The sequence below is a fragment of the Onychomys torridus genome, chromosome 7 (assembly GCF_903995425.1).
Source record: "Onychomys torridus chromosome 7, mOncTor1.1, whole genome shotgun sequence".
NCBI lineage: Eukaryota > Metazoa > Chordata > Mammalia > Rodentia > Cricetidae > Onychomys > Onychomys torridus.
The window spans coordinates 52,901,458-52,911,328 of record NC_050449.1 but is presented as its reverse complement, the minus strand read 5'-3'; positions in this window follow the sequence as shown (position 1 = coordinate 52,911,328).

Genomic DNA, 9,871 nt, shown 5'->3' with positions numbered 1-9,871 from the left:
ACCAAAAAAAAAAAAAAAAAAAAAAGGAGCAGTGACGCTCTGTGTGCACCATCACCACCACCTGTCACAGGAGCTCACAGACTGGACTGAGAGCTAGGGAGCCTCCATGGGACCGGCCCAGGCCCTCTACATGAGTGCGCTGGTTGTGTAGCTTGGTCTACTGTGGGTCTCCTAAAGGTGGGAGCAGGGCCTGTCCCTAACGCTTTCGCTGACTTTTGGGAACCCATTCCTCATACCGGGTTGCCTTGCTCAGCCTTAATACAAGGGAGGAGCTTAGTCCGACCTCAACCTGATATGCCAGGCTTTGTTGACACCCATGGGAGGCCTGGTCCTTTCTGAACAGAAACAGAGGAAAAATGGATGTGTGAGGGTTGGGGGGGAGGGAACAGGAGGAGAGGAAGGAGGGGAAACTGAGGTCGAGATATAAAGTAAATGAATAAATTTACTTCATATTAAAAAGAGGAGGTGGGACTGGAGACATGGCTCAGGGGTTAAGAACACTGACTGTTCTTGCCTAGCATGGGTGAACCCCTGAGTTTGATCCCCAGCACTCTACAACTGGTTGTGGTGACACTTCTGTAAACTCAGCACTCAGGGGATTCAGGCAAGAGGATTTCAATGATAAATTCAGGGTCATCTTGGACTACATGGTAAGTTTAAGACCAGCCTTGTCCATGTGAGATGTTGTCTCAAAAGTAAATGAAAACAGGAACAAATGTTTATTTCTTCAGTATCTGTCAGTCAAAATCTAGTTGTTGCTCAGTTGGGTTGCCCATTTCAGTTTTCACAAGGGTTCAAATAAAGTATCGGCCAAGGCTAGATCTCCCATCTGTAGGCCGGGCTGCAGGAAGGTTTGAGTCCAAGCTGTTTACATAGTTCTTGGCAGGATTTAGTTCCTCATAGCCTGCCGAAGTCTTCAGCTTCCCTGCTGGACTTCAGTTTCTCATAGTGTTTGTTGGCTAACAATCTCCTTCAGATTCTTGGCATATAGACCAGGAGAATTTATATTTGTCCTGGGGTGAGTACTTAAGTTCTGATAAACTGATTTATAAGGAACATCTTTGTGAAGGAAACAATTTGCACCAGTACCCATATTTTTTCCCCCGAGACAGTTTCTCTGTGTTAGTAGTCCTGCCTATCCTGGAGCTTGCTTTGTAGACCAGGCTGGCCTCGAACTCACAGAGATCCACCTGCCTCTGCCTCCCAAGTGCTGGGATTAAAGGTGTGTGCCACCACCGGCCGGCTCATATTCTTAATTCTATATTCAAGAGTAAAATGAATTTGCTACACTGAAAATCCTAATTTGTATTAATTTCTGGCCTATTTAAAAAGTAATATATGGTTTAATTAAGCATTCACAAAGCATTACCGATTGCATAGGACAAGCACACTTTTGTATAGGACAGAGAGATCAAGAAAATGAATGTCTGGGCATCATGTGGGTGCAGTATCTGAAGAGGACAGAAGAGGGTACTGGATTCCCTTGGACCAGAGTTTCAGATGGTTGTGTGCCACTGTGTGTGGTACTTTGAAAGAGAATGATTCCATAGACTCATAATTAACTAATTAATTAATTAATTAGTTAATCAGTTAATTAATTAATTAATTAAATTTTATTTATTTTTGAGACAGCATTTCTCTGTGTCTGGCTTTCCTGGAACTCACTTTGTAGACTAGGCTGGCCAGGAATTCACAGAAATATGCCTGCCTCTGCCTCCTGAGTGCTGGGATTACAGGCATGCACCAGACACTATCCCCAAGCTGGGCTCATGTTTGGTCTGACGTTTGAAACTGTTTGGGAAGGATTCAGTGTGGCCTTGTTGGAGGAGGTGTGTCACTGAGGGTGGGCTGTGAGGTTTCAAAAGGCCATGCCATACTGTTGACTCTCTGCCTCTGACTTGAGGATCAGATGTGGGCTCTAAGCTACTGCTTTAGCACCGTTCCTGCTGCCCTGCTGCCCTCCATGATCGTCACAGTCTCCAAAACCCTCTGGAACTGTGAACCCCAAAGTAATGCTTTGTTTTGTAAGTTGCCTCGGTCATGCCGTTTTGCCTCAGCAACAGAAAAGTCACTAAGAGATGTGGGTGCTGGGAATCAAACCTTAGTCCTCTGGAAGGGCAACCAATGCTCTGAATGCTAAGCCATCTCTCCAGCCACTATCCATATTCTTATCATTACACATACATTCAAATTCTTTCCAGAACATTAATTATTCATCCACAAATACTCAGGTCAGGCCATTCACAACACCTAGAAGTCCTCTTTGACAATCTTGTCTGCTTCCTACTCTGAGTCAGATTCCTATCTTTGTGTTAACCAATGTTAGATTATCATCTACTATGGTATTAATGCTTACTATATACTTATATTAACATATGTTAATAGACTGAACATATCATTGTGTGATTCATGGCTTAAAATGTGTCTATGAGTCTGGTGGTGGCGGCGGCAGCAGCGGCGGTGATGCACACCTTTGATCCCAGCACTTGGGAGGCAGAGCCAGGTGGATCTCTGGTCTGGATCTCGAGGATAGCCTGGTCTAAAAAAACATAAAATCATTTAAATCATTTCAGCTATTGACATGTTCATAGACACTGTTTTTTTTTGTTTTTTGTTTTTTTGTTTTTTGGTTTTTCAAGACGGGTTTACCTGTGTAATAGTCCTGGTTGTCCTGGAAGCCACTTTGTAGACCAGGCTGGCCTTGAACTCACTGAGATCTGCCTGCCTCTACTTCCTGAATGCTGTGATTAAAGGCATGTGCCACCACCAGCCAGCTTATTTATCTTAACTTCAATAACCAGCATCATGCCTGACATTTTGATGGCTGACTTGTTGAATTAACTAACATACAGGCCTGTAAGAGCACAGTGACCTTTTGGCAAATGAATGCTGCTTGAAACCAATCTAAGGGCCACTAATTTAAACAAAGTGGCTATCTTTGTACATATTTAGGCCTAAAACAAAGCTTTGTGCTTCTTCGGTGGTCTATATGACATGAATCTTTTATATTTAGTCATTTGTTACAATCAAATGAAGAAAATAGTTATTCCTATTTTGTATTCAGATATCAGGCTCATTACATAGTAAATAAATTGCTTAAGGTCACATACTTAATTCATGGTGTTTCCTGCTCTGAAGCCTACAGTGCTAACTGCTACATGACAACTGAACAGAGCCAGGCATAGTGATGTATGTCTATGAGTCCAGCACATTGGAGACCAAGGCAGGGAGGCCACAAATTCTGTCCAGCATGAACTATACAGGGAGATCCTGTCTGGGAAAAAAAAACCCAGAAAAACATTTCCCAAAGCTGGATGTGGTGGTGGTGGTGGTGGTGGTGGTGGTGGTGGTGGTGCACACCTTTAATCCCAGTACTTCGGAGGCAGGTGGATCTCTACAGGTTCAAGGTGAGTATGGTCTACATATCCAGTTCCAGGACAGCAAGGGCTACAAAAAGAGACCGTATCTCAAAAAACAAAACCACCAAATAAAGATAGCTAAATAGAGGGAATGGTTTTATTTTAGTCACAGAGCCCTGGGTTCAATTCCCAGTACTTCAAAGAAAAAACATTCTCAGAATATCTACTTCTCTACAACATAACTTTGTGTGTCCGATCATTTCCGCCAGCAACTTCCCACCTATATTCATGTAGAAAGTTAGAAAGGCTTACAGCTTTGACATGCCTTGGAAAATGTACCCCCACACACCTTAATTTGTGTTGTATAAAGAAATAGGCTAGGGCTGGAGAGATGGCTCAGAGGTTAAAAGCACTGACTGCTCTTCCAGAGGTCCTGAGTTTAATTCCCAGCACCCACATGGTGGCTCACAACCACCTGTAATGAGATCTGGTGCCCTCTTCTGTGTACATAATAAATAAATAAATCTAAAAAAATTAAAAAAAAAAAGAAATAGGCCACATGGATAACTAATACAGCACTTTGAAGCCATTTTATTTAGTAACACGGAAAAGACAATGTAGTGATTTCAGTATAAACTCTTTAAAGTGGGAACTCTAGCGTTTTGGTAGCAGCGTATGTTACTCAACTTCTAAGCACGTTAAACTCCCTATTTTTTTTACATTTAGTATGTATGCATGCATGTATGTACATGTGCATATGTAGGTCAAAGGACGACTTGCAGGAATTGGTTCTTCCTCCACCACATGGGTTCCAGGGATCAAGCTTACGCCATAAGTCTCAGTAAGTAAGTAAGTCAACCCATTGAGCCATCTTGCCAGTGCAAAATTATCTGCTCATAAAAGCAAAATGTGAAGCAATTCACAGAAAATTCTCAACAAGCAGTCACATACCATAAGCTTTCCACTATTACTCTACTGATACTGAGGGTATAGAGAAACTTGTTCTCTGCCATCTTGAGACACGACTGGAAGAGGTGACACTGGTTCCTGGAGTTGGAAAAGATGATTCCATTGGCTGTAGTTGTTGGGTGCTGAGAACTGAGCACAGGCCCTTGTGTTTGCTAGGCAAATGTTGTGGTGCTGAGCTGTCCCAAGCCCTGTTGTGACTTTTAAATCATGGTATTGTTTCCAAAAGAAGATACCAGAAGAACAAAAAAACCAAAAGAAGTAAAAGACAGAAGACAAGCTTTTTCATTTCGGTAAGCTTTGGTGTTCTGGGAACACACCCAGCACTGATGTTTCTGGGCTGTGGCAGCTAACTCCAATCTGCAGTCCTTCGTGCAGTGACAAGCCAGCTGCACTCTGGGCTTTGTATCCTGTCTGTTTTGATTTCTGTTACAATCTTAACTTGCAATGCAGCATCAAAAGCTGGAGATGTGTGAGGTGAGATGGACACGTGCCCCAGAGACGTCCCAGATAAGGAGTGGAACAGAACAAATGGACATTCAGCCTCCCCCTCCTCTTTCTTCTAGCCTTCAAGTTTTCATGGAAACCTAGAAGAATTAGCAGAGGAGACACCAATGTTTATTTAATATTGGCAAAATCTACTGTACTTTGAGGTAAGAAGTCAATAAATGTCTGTTGGTCTACAGCTTCAGGTTTATAATTAATTGACCCCACATTAGCAAATGCATGGATACTTGTTGCAAATTTTAAGTGCCAAGTTTGGAATGACTTGAAAAACAGTAGTTTTGAAACACATAGATTAGATAAGCAGAGAGAGTTTAGGTAGACGAAACAATAGATTAAAAAGTGCTGAGGCTAGAAAAGTCTAATGTGATTTCTTTTTTAATTACATTTATTTATTCAGTGTGTGTGTGTGTGTGTGTGTGTGTGTGTGTGTGTGTGTGTGTGTGTGTGTGTTTGTCCAAACAATGGCAATGAGAGTATGTGGTTGGTGTGACAAGTACAAACAAATGCATCATTTATCCAAAGACATCCACAAGGCAACACAATAAGATAGAGGATCTGGGGCCTGTAGAGAAGTAAGTCTTTTTGAATGCTGTTAGAAAATATCCTCTTCAGTTGTGGTGGCACATGCCTATAATTCCAGCACTTAGAGAGGGGCAGAGTGACTGCTACAAGTTTGTGTCCAGCCTGAGCTCTACAGCAAGACTCAGTCTCCAAAACAAACAACATAAGAAAATTCATCCCAGCAGGTGGGATCTCAGAGGCACACCTGATCTCTGTGAGTTCTAGGCCCTCCAGTACACAGTGAGACTTTGTCTCAAATAACACTCAAACAAGAAATGATAAAGGAGAAGAAAAGGGTATATGGGGAGGAGGGGCATGTACCACCACCACCACCACCACCTGGTGCTAGTAATTTTTTCCACCCTCATTCAGATATAGGGATGAGAGTACTGCATTACTAAAAATGATTCCTTCCTGCACCAAGGAAGTATTAGTTTATCTATTTTCTTTTTTCCAAGGACCATGTCCTGTTGTTTACAGAGTACTATACTTCCACCCAGTAATCATCATACTTGAGACAACAATCGCACAGGCAATACCTTACAGAGCAAATCATTAAAAGGAAAAACAAACCCCTAATAATGTATATAGGTCATCCCTTGGCCAATATGGGACCTCAGAGAAGCTGCTCTGCAGGTTTTCCTGAAATAGCACCACACACCATAAGCTAACCTCAGTCTAAGATATTTTCCAAATATGAATGGAATGACTACTGCCAAAAACCCGATTAGGAATGCTTGTCCTAGAGTAGGAGAACCAAAACTTCAGATCCATTCTGACACGGCTTATGATATTAGTTTTTAAAAGATTAATTAGATCATAGAGTTTCTGAGAAAAAAGATGAATTTCTTTTCTAGACATTGTGGGTGAGTGACTTAGGAGATGGCTCAGTTGGTAACGTGCCTGACTTGAACTTGATCCCCAGCATTCATGTGAAATGGCAGGTAGGCAGCTGGCATCTGTCACCCCAGCTCTGGAGGGGTGGAGACAGGGAGATCCCTGGAGCTCACTAGCCAGTACGCCTAGCCAAATGGATGAGTTCCAATGTTGGTCAAAAGCCATGTCTCAAAAAAATGAAGGTGGAAAGCAATTGAGGAAGACAACTGATGTTGATCTCTGGTCCATACATACACCTGCACACACATCAACATGAACATATATCACACACACACACACACACCCTACAAAAAAGAGGATATAGGGTATACACATAATAACATAATTAAAATAAAACAACATGTAAGGCTTAAATGGTCATAGTTTCCCCAAGGGTGCAGGTGATTATGACAGGTTTTTTTTTGTTATTGTTGTTGTTTTTTGTTTGTTTGTTTGTTTTTGAGCTGAGGATCAAACCCAGGGCCTTGTGCTTGCTAGGCAAGCGCTCTACCATTGAGCTAAATCACCAACCTTTTTTTGTTTTTTAAGACACAGTTTCTCTGTGTAACCTTGGCTGTCCTGGAACTCACTATGTTAACCAGGCCTGCCTCTGCTTCCCTAGTGATGGAATTAAAGGTGCACACCACACTGCCTTGGCAATTTTTATAAGTTGTAATTTTGTGAGTAATTAACTATATGCCAGGTAGTGACTTTAATATTTTATTTATTCTCTGAGGCAGGATCTCACTGGGTAGTCCCTGCTGTCCTGGAATTCAATATGTAGACCATACAGGTCTCAATTTCACAAAGATCCACTTGTGTCTGCCTCTTAAATATTGGAATTAAAGGTGTGCATCTGGCCTTAGGTACTTTAAATGCAGTTTTTCATTTGATACAAGTGGGGTGTGTGTGTGTGTGTGTGTGTGTGTGTGTGTGTGTGTGTGTGTTACTGGGAACTGGATCTAGAGCTTCACTCATGCTATACTTCTGTTGCTGTGAGTAGTTCTATGAGACTAGCAGTTATGATCCCCTGAAGTAAAGCTCATAGAGAGTCAAAAATTTTCTTAAGATTACAGACAGCAACTCAAGGCAGAGGTACATTCTTATCTCCTCCAAGGCTTAAGTATCTTACCATTATCCTATTCTGCTTCTCCATACTGTTGTTGTCAATCCTTGTAAAATCCTATCTCCATATATAACTCTTTTTTATTTTGTTTTGAACATTAGTACATGGAATTGTCTACTTAATAACTCTACCTTGATGCCTGATAAGAAAACAATGTGCTTCAGTAACTGTTACCACCTGTCTCAGTTGCTCAAGCCCTAAATCTTACAGGAATTCTTGATTCCCTATCAACACAGAGTCAAACTTGCAGCAATCTTTCCCTTTGAAGAAAGGCTTTATTTTGGCTTATGGTATGAGGGGATATGGTGCATACTGGAGAGGAAGGCCTGGCAGTAGGAGGCGCATGAAGTGACTGGTTATATTACTTCTGCAGTCAGGAAGCAGATAATGATGAGTGCTGGTATTCACTGGCTTCTTCCTTTTCCCTTTATTCTTCAGTGTGGAATTCCAATTCTAGGCTACAGGACAGTGCCACCCATATTTGAGTTGGCCCTTCCTCTTCAGTTAAACCTCTCTCAAAGACATTCCAAAGATATTCCCAGAGGTGTGTCCATTAGGTGACCCCCAAAATAGTCAAACTAATGATAGAGATGATCGTCACAAGTCTACCACTTGTCAACTCTACATCAAAACACATCGTTCCGTTCCTGGTCCTCAAAGGCTCATTCTAAATGGGACAACTGTACCATCTCCTATAGTGCTCAAGGGTGACTGCAGGAGAAGGGGAGGGATGAATGTAATAGAAAGGGGAGATGTGTAACAAAAAGTCATCTCCTGGACTTGGTAAAGTCACTGCATTCATGTACTGCAGTTGTGGTTATCTGTATAAGACCTGCACATGGTTGGACCTGTGAGTAGTAGCTGTGCCACAGCCTGAATGTTACACTGTCTTGAAATTTCTACTACCAAACAAGTTAGTCTATTACTTAGAATTCAGTCTCACTCAGAAATTTCAGGACATGGACAGAATATATTCAAGTTCTTTGCTAGACTCAAATATAAGTGGCCTCTAGCACATTAAGAGTCTCATTCTTCTCCAAAACCTCATGAGCCTGGCTTCCACTGTATTTTTTTTTTTAAACTTCCTTCCAAACTCTCACCAGAATGGTCCTTTAAGCTTTGCTTACAATATTCTAAGGTTTCTTTATCCCACTGTGCCAAACTTTTTCAAATTCCTCCAGAAAGCCCAAGAACTGCCTGGTCAGGCTCATTCCCACACCTCAGTACCAATTTTCTCTAGCAGTTTTCTTGTTGCTGTGACAGAAATGGCTGACAAAATCAACCCACTGGAAGGAGTGTTTGTTTTGCCTTATGGTCTGAACACATACAGTCTTGCCATGGCAGGGAAAACATGACTGTGTCTATAGTCAGGAATCCAGAGGTAGGCTGGTGCTCTCATTGCTGAACCTCTTGGGTCTACTTTCAAAGTATACCCAGACTTAACCACTTGTATCTCCAGTGCCATAAACTATTTCAAGCCATTATTATTCTCCACCTGGAGTTCCAAGATAGTCTCATAATTATCTGTTGCCTTTGTAGCCCATGATCTATGAAGTACCCCGCTATCTTTTTGAGAACAAAGATCATATTGTTTTACTCTTCTGCTTGAAACACTGCCCTAATGTAAACATCTTAGGATGGTCTATAATCCCCACTGGCCCCTGCCTTATCTGCCGTCTGTTTTTAAGCCTTAATAGTATTTAGCTGCTCAGCATATTTCAGTGATGTAGATATTTTCAAATATCAAAATTTCAATTATGTTTGCAGTGGGATGTCTTTCTGTTTAGTGTGAATACGTGTTGCTCTGATTGGTTGATAAATAAAGCTACATTGGCCTATGGCAAGGCAACTTAGAGGCAGGCAGAAATCTAAGCGGATACAAGAAGAAAAGAAAGGACAGGAGGGAGAGATGCCAGCTGCCGCCAAAGGAGCAAGAAGCCAGCAGACCAGCAATGCCATGACTGTGGCAATTTATAGATTAATAGAAATGGGTTAAGAGCTAGCTAGCAAGAAGCCTACCATAGGCCATACAGTTTGTAAATAATATTAAACCTCTGAGTGATTTTTTTGAGGGGGGTGTTTCAAGACAGGGTTTCTCTGTGTAGTTTTGGTGCCTGTCCTGGATCTTGCTCTATAGATCAGGCTGGCCTCGAACTCACAGAGATCCTCCTGGCTCTGCCTTCCAAGTGCTAGGATTAAAGATGTGCACCACCACTGCCCAGCCTGAGTGATTATTTTATAAGTGGCTGCAGGACCATGGGGCTAGCCAGGACCAGAGAAAACTTTTGTCTACACAAGGTCCTTCCTGATATTTTCACATTTTACTATAACTTAATCTCATGTGCTTTGAGAGGACTGGAAAGGCAAAATTTGTAGTGGATTTTGTTGTTGTTGGTTTTTGTTTGAGATATGGTCCCCCTATGGAGCCCAAGCTGTGTGGCTTCAAAATTGAATGCTTGGTCTCCAGAGTTGTTAA